The 13,203-nt window shown below is 44.6% G+C and overlaps 2 pseudogenes; both read right to left on the reverse strand.

Moving 5' to 3' along the window:
* Positions 1 to 328: 328 nt before the first annotated feature.
* Positions 329 to 4,878, reverse strand: LOC115248898 (peroxisomal targeting signal 1 receptor pseudogene; annotated as a pseudogene).
* A 280-nt stretch (positions 4,879 to 5,158) lies between these two features.
* Positions 5,159 to 6,748, reverse strand: LOC115248897 (mitogen-activated protein kinase kinase kinase kinase 4-like; annotated as a pseudogene).
* Positions 6,749 to 13,203: the final 6,455 nt, after the last annotated feature.

The following is a 13,203-nucleotide window of genomic DNA, read 5'->3' on the forward strand; positions in this document are numbered from 1 at the left end:
AGCCTGGAGCTGATGCCATCCGGACCCGTCACTTTCCTGGCCCTGTTCTTCTTTAGGGCCTTCCTCACCTGGTGGGGTGTGAGGGACAGGCTGGAGCAGGGAGGTGTTGGTGGGGGGGGGGGGGGACGGGCATGGGCCAGAGTGTGAAGTGTCGGGAATGTGTGGGCTGAAGTTCATGAGAGCGGGGGAGGGGGGACAGGAGGAACAGTCTATTGGGGGCACAGACAGTGGGGGGGGGGGGGGGGGGGGGGGGGGGGGGGGGGGGGGGTGTAGCAGCAGAGGAGACTGGGCTGGGGGAGGGCTGGGTACCTGATCAAATCTATTGAAAAACAAGTTCAGGTCGTTAGCCCACCCCCCGGTCCCCCACAGGTTGGGACTTCTGCGATATCTGCAAAAGCTGTGCACTTACTTGTGCTAATTAATTGAATGGGTTATGTTATTTTTCATATTTTTGTATTGTACATTGTCTTAAATTGTTCACTGGAGAAAAAAAAGACAGAAACTGAATCATTGGGATGATTAAAAATGCACTAAATTAAAAATGCAATTTTGCACATTTTTTTTCCTTTTCTTAAGCTATAGAAATGCAAGTGAAGAGGGAAAACTCAGGTATTAACACATTTTGTGGTGAATGACAAGTTGTTTCTTCAAGCAAGATGAAATTTGCTGTTTAAAATTCAATTAAGCTGCTTATATTGAGGGTTTAGTGAAGACAGGTAATTTTGACCCCGAGGACAACGGGTGTATACAGAACATGAGGACAACAGAAGTTAAAGTTGTACTGTAAATGCTAATCGTGATGAATTGCCAAACCATATGCAGAGCGCCAGGCGTGTGCGTCCATCACAGGCCACGTGTACAGGTCAAAATTTCCCTTTTCTCACCTTGTGCAGCTTCTGCGCTGTGTGTGTAGCAGAGTGACCCCCCCCCCCATCGAAGCTCCTTGGCTCCTGCCTAACATATATCTACCCGAACATCATAGCTATGGGCTTTCCAGCAGAGCGACCTGATTGTACCTGCTGGGCCTTAAGATGCAGGCCATCGAGGAAGGTTAAATGTAAATGTATTTAAAGGCAATCAATTATTTAGTTAAATTAATCCAGGATCAGCAACGGGCATATTCCCCATGTCATTGAACGCACCTTCACGTGAAGAGCACATACTGCCCAGGTGCTTAATTGATTACCCTCCCCCCCCTCCCCTCCCCAGACTGGCACCAGCGGCCTTCTGTGAAGTATCAAAGAGAAACCCAGCAGTCAGAATCTTTGAACCTGGTTTCATGGGTTCTATTTAAAAATTACCCATTTCTCCCCAAAATACATACATTGTAATTTGTGGCAATTTGGATAGCTACATTTTTTACTATTTTTGGTATCTTTAATTAAAATGGAAGGAGTTTTATCTGTCTTTCTTTAATTTTCTAGTACTTTTATGACATAATGCTAGTTTTTACTGATTTAATAATTTTAATATTATTTTTTCAAATGGGACACATGTGTATGTACAGTATATATGTCTAAACAAGTGTCAGGGTGTTAACCTATTTAAAAAGCACCCCTTTCTGCCCAACACTTTGACTCAGCTGGCTGTAAATTTATTGTTATCACAATCGGCTGCTTGTTTAGTTTGCTAACGCTCGACAGCTGGCCATCTTGCTTGTGTTTGGGGACTGGAGAATTTAACTCGCAACGCTGTCAGCGCCGAGCGAGCGACGGTCGTCTGGAGTTGCCTTGTCTTTTTTGTTGTGCAGAAGTTATTGTGCAATTCTCTGCTGCACAACACTTAAATGCGTTAGTTTGCTGTGTGTCTGGGGGAAGGAGCTGTAATGCTGTGACAAGACAATCGAGAATCTTAGACTTGCTCAGCTGAATTGCCAAACCATGTGCAGAGCACCAGGCGTGTGTGTCCATCACAGGCCACGTGTACACTGGGGTCACGTCAACTATTCCAGCAAAAATAACAGAATTTTAAAACCACGTTGCCACTTTTTGTCACTTCATCCTTGTTACGATATATAAACAATCGCCCGAGATCTGCCACCCTAGTTTGTAATGGATCAAATGAAACAATGTAAAGACAACAGTACTACAGGAGCCTTTTTGGCCACTCGAGTGCAGATCTGTCGAATGCAAAGATAAACCTGGACTAATCCACCCCCACCTCCATCGAAGCTCCTTGGCTCCTGCCTAACATATATTTACCCAAACATCATAGTGTTACGTTTAACCCTTTTGAGGGGGGGTTAACGTAGAGACTAACAAGCCACCAGGGAAGGACCAAAACAGTTTATCAAGATTGTGCTTTATTTCTTAACACACGTGCATAAATCAAGAGTGGAGGGAGAGGTGGAACAAACGGGTCTGTGCCAAAACAAAAGTCAAAAAACAGGGCATCTTAAAACATCAAAAACACAATGGTGGCCACAGCCCATAACCTAGTGTAACTAACAATCAAAACCTACGTGCAGCAATGTATGCAGCAATGTATGGGGTGGGACGGGGTCCTTACCTCGTCCCACCTGCCCTCCACAACCTCTCCCTGTCCAACACTGAGCGAGAGAGCGAGCCCCCTCAAAAGGGTTAAACATAACAAGTGGGGTTTTTGATCTTGGTTATTTTATAAACTTATTTATTTATTTATTTTGCATCCATTTTGTTGACAGCTCAGGCACAGATGAATCTGTGGATCATGTTCCAGATGACCGAGCTGCGTGGCTGATGCAAGTAAAGCAGGAAGATATTTTCCGTTCTATGATTTTATTTTGTCTGAGCTAAACGTTTAAATGTTAAACACACTGGGTCACTTTTTAGTTGCCTAGTATCTCCACCAGTTACAAAGCACTGGCATTGTATTGCTATAAACTCATCAGGGGAATCAAACACTATTAAAAAAAAAGTGAAAAAAGTGGGGAAATCCTGTTGTCCACTCAAGAGAAAGAGTTGCTGACTATAGGCTTTCCAGCTTCGAGCTTCCAGCTTGAAATGAATATTCATCAAAATGAATATTAAAAAAATAAAATAAAATATATATATATATATAAACCCAGAAAGGTTTCCCTGAACGGCTCTTCGGGATGACGCGGGGCTCCGGACTGAACCGCGCCGGAGCAGCCAATGCCAGACTCCCGCTCAGCTATTAGCTACCTTCTCCATGCCAGCGTAGTTCCATGTGTAGACTTTCTCGCTTTCTTTCCATTCATTGTTCTAAATATTCTGCCATTTAAGTTTAGTGGAATCAGAGGCATTTCAGCGGCGGCTGGAAGCCATAGGCGCACTGGAAGGGAGAAAGTCCAGTGGCGGAGCTGGTTAGGGTGTTGTGGGCATCATGTAGGACTGTCGGGGCAGGAGAGGCAAGGATGGGAGAGACATGGACACTCCCTTGGCGAGACTTAATCTGAAAACATCGTCTGGCAGATTAGGGTGAAGGTTGCAAGGCCCCTGGGGTGGAGGGTTTCCTTCGGGTGGGAATCTGCTTTGGGTGCTGTGGCTGTGGACGTCACCTGAGTCCTTTTTGCTGCCCTTGCTTCCATCTCTATTCTTCTTCAGCACTGCCTTGAACATGGCAAGATGGTTGGAATGGTCTCTGTAGGGTCCCTGCTGTTGGTCATTGGACGCGAATGCGGCGAAAACCCTTTCCCGGTCTTCCAGCAGTTTATCTCCCCGCCAGCTCCGTCCCCGCTCAGACCGACTGGGGAGGCTCCGGGCCCCGGGCACGGAAGTCGATAGCGTAGTCAGCAATGGGCCGACTTCCCTGCTTCACGCTAAGGAGTCTTTGTTCTACAACTCGTGACATCTCGTACACCTGCACAAGCATCATCAAATGAACTCGCTTGACCTTACTGGTTTAAATGATCTATGCTAAACTAAACAACATAAAGCCTTCCCATTGGTGCAGTGTTGTTCGGTATGAATGTTCAACATTGAGTCCCAAACATGGAGCACATTCCTCCTACTCCTGAATTTGACTTCATACCTCTTGAAATAAGTTTTGTTTTTCACCACTTTCACAAACCCCATTTTAGGGCACTTTAACTCTCTTTCTATGAGCGAAACGTTGCCAACAAGCGGAAGCTGACTTGGCAAATTTGGCACAGCCGCCGGGCTTTTTTTCATACCGGTCTGCTGTCTGGCCCTTTCTGGACATTGTCTGTCTCCCAGAAGTCAACATCACTCTCCACTGCAGCTTTAGCGTCTTGGAAATCGGTCGACGTGGCAAACTTGTCCACCCAGGCTTCAGCCGACTCCTGGGACACCTCAGTGTTCTGTAACTTGGGGTCGTCAACCTTTGAGACGAGCTCATTGGCCGTCTGCCTCAGCTCCTCTTCGGGGTTATACTCTTTTGTCCATTCATTCTCCTTGTCTCCAAGATCTCCCAGCCACAACTTCTCCTCCGATTGTTCCAGATATTCCTCAGCCCATTGCCAGGATCTGCAGCCTCGGCGATAAATTCTCGTGTCCGGTCTGCATCTGCTGCATCCGTGAGGGAGGCGACTCCTGGAGCGGACGTAGACTCGGGACCCGAGAGAAACTCTGCAGCCCAGTCCCCCAAGAGCGCCAGCGCCGCCACATCTGGCGCTCTCTGTGGAGCTTGTCTGTAGCTTTGCTGGTCAATTTGCTGCATTTCCTCCAACAGCTGACCCATGTCGAAGGTGTGCGCCGGTCGTGGCGGCGCCTGGAGGAACTCATTCAGCAACTCTTCTTCTGTTGCAATTTCAATTGCTGTGGGAGGAATTGTGGGAGTTGAATGGTGGTGCCATGCTCCCCCTTCCTTGGTCATGTGAGTGGTCAACTTCATGAGGGGATTGGCTCCCCCACATTCTGCCTCCACCAACTCCCGCATTGCCATGGCAACACAAGGACAAGGCGACTTCAGAACAGATCAGAATACCGCCGACAGCCGCTGCTGGAGCCGAACCGACAGTCCTCTTCCCCGGTCTGTCCGTGTATCTACACCCTCGTCCAATCGAAACTGCTGCGGTGTCCAACCTCTCCGTTGCCATCACACCACAGCTGCCTTATACTGGACTATACAAATAGATAAGCAGCTTGATTGGTGCCGCCATCTCATCCTCACTATTATAATAATCAATCGGTTCCTTTCTTCACAATGTCAGTTCCATCTGCATGCTTTTAATACACCCTTGACACAAAGTGTTCAATGGTTGACAAGCACCAGCGGATGAGGGTTACTGGATGTTTGGTCGAGGTTTGAGAATAAGTTTCCCCATATCATCACAGGACATGTTGTATTCTGCTAAAACTGTCCGACAGCGGGCAGCAATAATTGATGGTGCCACAACTCGTTTGTGTATCCCAGCAAAGAAGAGGGCTATAAGAGTCCTCTGTTGCTCTTCAATTCGACGACGCTGTTCCTTCTGCTCTTCGATTCGTTTCTGTCTATCGTGCAAAAGTTGCCTCTTGTGTTCCTCGGGGTCTCGACGTTGAGCAGCAAGCTGGGCCTGCTGCCTCTTGTGGGCCTCGGAGCGCTCTTTGTTCTCCTGCTGAAGACGCTGGAAGTCCCTCCTCAGTGTGGACTCACCAGGTACATTAAGATTGAGCTCGACTCTCTGTCATCTCCACGCTTTTTCTCCTCTTCATCACTGCCACTGTATTCATACTCTGTTTCATCTTTTTCTCCCCGTTTCTTGCGGGTACGATCAATGTGATCTTTGAGTTGGATGCAGACCTGCCGCTCTGTGGGCTGGTCTCGTATAAATGAATGTTTGAGCAGCTGCTCTGTAGATGGACGGCTGGGATACGTCTTCACAAGGCATCCTTCTATGAAGTCTATGAACTTCTTGGACCATTTTTTGGACTTCAGTTTCGGTGGGGGATTCCTGGGAATCAGGAAGAGGGCCCTCATAGGGTGCATGCCACACAAGGGAGGAGCTCCCTCTGCCATCTCGATGGCCGTGATCCCCAAAGACCAGATATCGCTCCTGTAGTCATAGGTGGAATCAGGATTCTCGTCACAGGCGATAACTTCAGGAGCCATCCAATACGGCGTGCCGATGAAAGTGTTTCTACGTCCAACAGTCTAACCCTAACCCTGTCCAACTGAGCGCTCACTCCAAAATCAACAAGTTTGACTTCAGCGTTCTCCGTCAGCAGCACATTCTGCCCTTTGATATCTCTGTGAATGACTTTATGGGCATGGAGGTGGGAAAGGCCCCTCAGAATTTCTCTGCAGATGTACGCAATCCAGTCCTCCTTAAGAGAGCTGCCCTTGGTGTTTTTCACAAGGTCGGTCACTGATCCTGCGCCACAAAACTCCATCACCAGCCAAAGCTGGTCGTCATGTCCTGGGGGACTCTTCTTGACAAAGGCACCGTAGTAAGTTGCGATGGTGACTGTACTTTTTCAGCATATTGATTTCAGCTTAGGCTTCAGGGTCTATTAACCAGTTCCAGGCCCCAGTAGCCGTACACACAGACACCACAAGAAGAATCATTCTCCACCTGCCTGTTGCTGGTTGCAAACAGGAAACATACTCTGTTAATCTCCTCTCAAAAGCCTTGAGGGAATTCATGCCTCCTCGTCCAAGAAGCCCAATGCTGTCTGTGACGTCACTTCCATATTTCAACTGTGTTTTTAGATGCCATCTCATCTTAACAATTAGGTTTATTACATCCCCAAACAAATAAATAGCCCAAAAAACAATTTACATTATATTACAAAATGTTGTGAATACTGAAAATGATCTTTGTACAAAATGGGGAGGGGAACCAGCTTCAAAAACAAAACTGCAATTTCTCCCATGAATCATGTTTTCTTTAATCATCACTGATGATTCAGTACTGCTATATATATATATATATATATATATATATATATATATATATATATATATATATATATATATATATATATCATACCTCTTCAATACCTCTTGAAATAAGCCTTTTTCACCACTTTAACAAACCCCATTTTAGGGCACTTTAACTCTCTTCCTATGAGCGAAACGTTGCCAAAAAGCGGAAGCTGACTTGGCAAATTTGGCACAGCCGCCGGGCTGGCCCTTTCTGGACATTGTTTGCAATGGAATGACCACAGTTGGGAGAAGTCAAGCACAAAGAGGGCTGTGGTTTAGTCTACAGAATATCCAGTTTTGCTTCATTTGGCCCCAGATGCTTTTAAGATGAAACTTCAAATTCTATAACTTGTTAGTGCCTGAGAGATGGGCTGAGCCTCAGCTGTACACAGTGACTAAGGGCAAAGGTCAGGGTGTTCACCTATTTTTTTTTCCCCCGACAAATGAGCTGCTGAAAGTATCTTTATATGTATAGCATCTATAGTATCTTTATCAATGGTGTCCCAGTAAACATCCTGCCAGATTTCAGCACCCTCAGAAGTTCCAAAGGCTAAAGGATGGCAAAAATGTGAATGTGAGGCCTTCAGGTCAGCTAGGAATTATTTTTTCTGATTTCTTCTCATATTTTATCTACAGACAGATTAAAATGACAGGTTTATCATAGGGAGGTGCTGGACTAAGATCTATATATCTATATAGGGAGAGATCTATACAGAGATCTATATACGTATATATAGAGAGATCTATATATGTATATATATCTATATATAGAGAGACGGAGACAGAGAGAGAGATCTATATATCTATATATATAGAGAGAGAGAGACGGAGACAGAGAGAGAGACACAGACAGAGAGAGATCTATATATATATATATATATATATATATATAGAGAGAGAGAGAGAGAGAGATCTATATATCTTTATATATATATATACATAGAGAGAGAGAGAGACAGAGAGATCTATATATATCTATATAGAGAGAGATGGAGACAGATCTATATATAAATATATAGAGACAGAGAGAGAGATCTATATATCTTTATATATAGAGAGAGAGAGACTATATATATCAACTGTGTTTTTAGATTCCATCTCATCATAAAAATTAGGTTTATTACATCCCCAATTAAATAGCCCAAAATTTTTTTTACATTGTACAAAATGGGGAGGGGAACCAGCTTCAAAAACAAAACTGCAAATTCTCCCATGAATCATGTTTTCTTTAATCATCACTGATGATTCAGTACTGCTGAGTTAAAGGCCAAAGAAAGTGCTTCATAGAAGACTGAGTGTAAATCACATTTGGGGAATGAAGACCTGAACTCACCTACATGATAATGGTGAATTTAAAAACATATAGATGAATACTGCATATTGGAGAGATCTCTCTCTCTCTCTCATTTATATATATATATATATATATATATGGGAAATTGAATATATATATATATATATATTCAATTTCCATATATATTCTATATATATATATATATATATATATATTCAATTTCCCATATATATATATATATATATATATAAATGAGAGAGAGAGATAGATATATAACGATATAATTTCCTATGACAAAAACAGAATCTTCAAAAAAAAAGTCAAAACCAGATTTGTCAGTAAAGTACTAAAGACTAAATTTGTTCATTGTTAGTTTCTACAGGCTGTAGAATTTGAGCAACTTCCTGTTTAACAGACCGCGCATCAGAATCACATGACATGATCATGTGATTTCAGTGACCAATCAAAAAAAGATCCTGTCTCAGCCAATCACAAAATTGGTCGTCTGCAAAAAATTATTCCGATTGCAGTACTGGAGTGTGTTCAATTGGGGGCACTCAAGAAGATTGCTGAGAAAACACATTTCAGGTTTTAATATTGCAATGAGGGCAATTTCTGTAACTTATACAGATCAGTCACTAGGGGCACTGGAATGCTTTTACAGGGTTTTCTTTGTGAGGACCATAGAAAATGCCCTCACAAGTAAAAATGTCCTCACACGTAAGGTCGTTTGTCAATGTGTTGTCCTCACAAATTTAGTAATACAAGAACACACACACACGCACACACACACGCACACACACACACACACACACACACACACACACACACTGTATAACACATTTATAAGCACCTCTGTCTTAGTCCACCGGGGCAAAAAAATGTCTGTGTGTGTCTGCTGAACACAGGAGATAAATGATGCTGTGTGTGAATATAAGAGAATTTCCTGCAGGATGACAAATATGAGAGGATCATTTAGGAAACAGAACATCACGATCTCGATTTTAATTCATGTTTTCATCTCTCTAAATGACACCAATGATCAGTTTAAGTGCGTTGGAAAATAGAAATCTTGATTTATTCCATCTTTATAAGGTTCATGTTACACTATTGCGTCACTTTCCGTTTCCTTGTTTTTACCTAAAAGGTTGGTTAGCTAGAACAGCTCCAGTCATCACTCAGGCTGTTTCCGAAACCACCCCCTATACCCTACATAGTGCACTCAATAGTGTGGACGCCATTTTGAAATAGTGTCCGAATTGTTAGCGAGCATCGCTGTACCCTATGTAGTGCACTCAATGTATCCCACAATGCACTGCGAAAAGTAGTGTACAAGCGAGCACCCTAACTCGGAAATGTATCCCATCGTAAAGGCTGATGGGATACATTTTTTAACGTAATTTCTACTGTGCGGTTTGATATATGAAATTTTTGGAAATAAGATTTTTTTTTCAGCAGGGGTCCAATATGATCATCTTAAAATATTACAACATAAATGTGTTAAAAATAAATAAATTAAAAAAAATCAATCAATCTTCACTGATCCCCCCCGCCCCTCACTTAAAATTGTTTTTCTGAATCGTCTGTTCCTCCCCAGGCGACAGAATCTCAGTAAAAGAATATTTACAAAGATGAAAAGTAGCTCTGGATCCATTTTTTGATGAAAAATTGCTTTATTAAATGTTTTCACTACAGCGGAATATGACTTGAGAATGTGCCATCACGTCTTGGCTTGAAAATGTCAAGGGACACTAATTATTTTAGGTAATAAGTAATTATTATTGTATTATTATTGACATTAATATTTCATTTTATTATATAAAGTTAATTATAGGGTAAAATATTGCATTTCCATAAAATGACCGCTGAATGTATTTCTGATGGGTTAAAATAATTAAATGGACCTGGCCACTTTTCCTGGCGACCGGTTCGTAATTATTATGAGACACCATGACGTCACTTTACGTGTGCCGTAAATGACGCCGTTGTCGAATACTAACTTTAATCACTACTCACTAGTAGTGAATAGGGAACGAGTGTGTGGTTTCAGAAACAGCCTCAATCTCCTCTCCCCCCCTCCTCTCCTTCTCTTCTCTCCTCCTCTTCACCTCTCCTTCTCCCCCCCCTCCCTCTCACCCCCCCCTCCCTCTCACCCCCCCTCCCTCTCACCCCCCCTCCCTCTCACCCCCCCTCCTCACCTCTACTCTCCTCCTCTTCCTCTCCTCCTCAGACAGGCAGTCAGACAGACAGATCTCCAATAAACTTCAATAAATTAGTTGAAAGCAGAGGGTGAAATCGAACAAATGTGTGTGCTCTGAGGAAAATGACGACATGTTTGGATATATTATTATCTTTAAAATAACTTTTTTCTGACTGATGTCACACACACACACACACACACAGACACACACGCGCGCGCTCTGGTGGTGCAAGGATAGATCTTTTTCCATCAAGCACCTTAATATCATACTATCAGCGCCTCTCATTCAGCCGGGCTCCCATCATATTTAAAGGGTGTGTGATTGAGTCCCCCACTGATATCATATTTGTCATTGAGGTTAAATCAAAGAGACGTGGTGTCAGGCCTAACCGGCGCTCATTATCATCATGGCAGGAGTGCAGGGAGCAATTTACCTGTGCAGACGCAGCGATGCTGAGTGCAAATAGGCTAGGCAGGAGCTGAAATGATGTTTTTAATTATGTAGCCCCTCTCCCACAGCTGAGATGTTCCCTCAGTGGCCAAACCTCATTTCAATATTTGCGTCTCATCAGACAGAACAGGGCGGGGGGGTGGGTGGGTGGGGGCTGATGGAGGCCCAACACAGCGGCCCTCTGCACAAACAAACAGCACAGGTCAGTGATGGTCAAGGCTGCCTTTGATTATCTGCTTAAGCAGATGCCATCAGCTCATCTTCACACTGGCTAACTCTCGGAGGCTTCAATCAGCAGCTTCAGCCTGATTCCACTTGGGCTCTGTGCTGGTTTCTAATCGAGGAGGCTGCTGTCAGCTCAGAACACTGCTGCTTCAGGGGGGAAACGGCGCTGGAAACAGTCGGTGTCCTTGGATTGATGCTTAATTTACTGTGCCAATAAACGCAGTTTCCATCCCAGGCTGCCTGAAACAGCAGCAGCAGTATGGAAACCACCTAAGTGACGAAACCAATGACAACCACACGTCTCTGGACATACACCGAGTCGTGCCATCACGCCTCCAAACATTTAGAGTCCAACCGTGTCAAGGTCAACCACCTCAAGTCCAACCATCACGCATCCAAACATTTAGAGTCCAACCACCTTGATCCCAATCATGTCAAGTCCAACCATTCATTCTTCACCTCTCATCCACTCTTTGCTGCTGTGTCCTCATGGTCTGTAGTTGCCATCCTCTAATGCTGCTGCTGGGATGTGTCCAGTTTAGCTGAACTGGTTTGAACTGGTTGATCTGAAAATCATATCAGATCACTAATCAAAACTGCACATTCAGAAGAAAGTGTTGCTGGTGAATCCACATGTCCTTTTGGCCCCCACCGCTGACCTCCTGAAGCCCCTACCCCCCAACACACACACACCTCTGCCTCAAGCTTTCAACTCATATTTTTTCATGGGCTCTTGTGTTTGTACAGCAGAGACAAAATGGCTGCTGGTCTCTGCACCCCATCAGCAGAGTCAATAAGTCATCATTAGGGATGACCCCCCCCCCCCCCCCTTTGCAGCTGACTTTAGATCAGATTTACATCCAGTTTAGGACACAATCTATAACCCAGATGATCTGAATTCACTCGGGGGGGAACCTTGGTGGTACAGGGCTTCTTCACCAGTGCAAAGATTTGCATTTTGAGTATGTTTAAAGGATAAAGTAGTGCATCACCAGAACCAAAACACAGTCCCATTATTATGAGGATTAACATACCTGCCGGCTGCAGGTTAGAGCTGATAGAAACCTGAACCCCTTGTTTGGTCCCATGGGGTAGCAGAGCTGCAGCAGTGTAGCCTTCAGGTACCTGGGCCAATGTAGCTGGTGCTGCTGACAAAGCTCAGAGGCAGTGAAGGCAGATACTGACTGAGTTGAGAGATGAAACTCAGCACCAGGACACGTCAGGCAGACCAGGGATTAAAATGTTATGCAGAGTAAGGAGACCCACGCCAGAGGTTTGTCCACCTCCAGGAGGTGCTCTGCTCCTTGCGTTCCTTGGCCCAACCACAGGAGGGCAGTGTTCAGAGAGGGGGAGCACTATTAGATGTGAATAAATGTAGTAAATAATGTCACACGATTACAGAAGACTAACACACATACCTACACACCTAAGGTGTGTTTCCACTGCAGGAGTTCCTGGTAAATACCAGGAACAGGAACTTTAGAGGAACCGTCTGACGTCACGAGTCATTCTGTAGCAACCATCACGTCACCCTGACGATGACAACAATAAGAAGAAAGAAAGAAAACATTGATGAAAACAAGTTCTTACCCTGGAGCTGACACCCGGTTCGGCCCCGGTTAAACCGGTTGGATGGAGCTCATTTTAGTTCATTTAAAGAGGTGGGACCAAGACCATGAACGGCCTCCTATGTGAAGACGTAGAGAAGCCATGACTGGACTACTGTGGTCCCTGTTCCTGGTTCTAGTCAGCTACCTGAGCAGCTGCATTCTGGACCAGCTGGAGAGACTTTAAGGACCTGAAGGGGCAGCTCCCTAAAGGTGAATTACAATACCCCATCCTCGACTAATCTTTCTGCACCACTTTAGAACAGGAAGTTGCTAACTTTACCCAGGTGAATAAAGACGGACCTTGGGACGTGATTGATATGGGTGTATAAAGACAGACCCTGACAGAAGAAGACACCCAGGTTCCTTATGCTACTTTCCCACTGACGTTAGCACACAGCCGTCCATCAGTATCGGGGCATTTTCACATTGTCAGCAGTAGCGGGTTTGACCCCCCGCTGAGAGGGGCGGGGCAGTCATCATCAGCATGACCTACAGACGAATCATGCTGGTCCTGAAAATCACAGGATGTTCATGCAGGATGAAAACAGCTCATTATTGGACCACGTCCAGAAATGGTGACCAGTTCAGACTGGGAACCCTCCGCAACAGCTGC

This window comes from Takifugu rubripes, chromosome 2, assembly GCF_901000725.2.
Source record: "Takifugu rubripes chromosome 2, fTakRub1.2, whole genome shotgun sequence".
NCBI classification, from domain to species: Eukaryota; Metazoa; Chordata; class Actinopteri; order Tetraodontiformes; family Tetraodontidae; genus Takifugu; species Takifugu rubripes.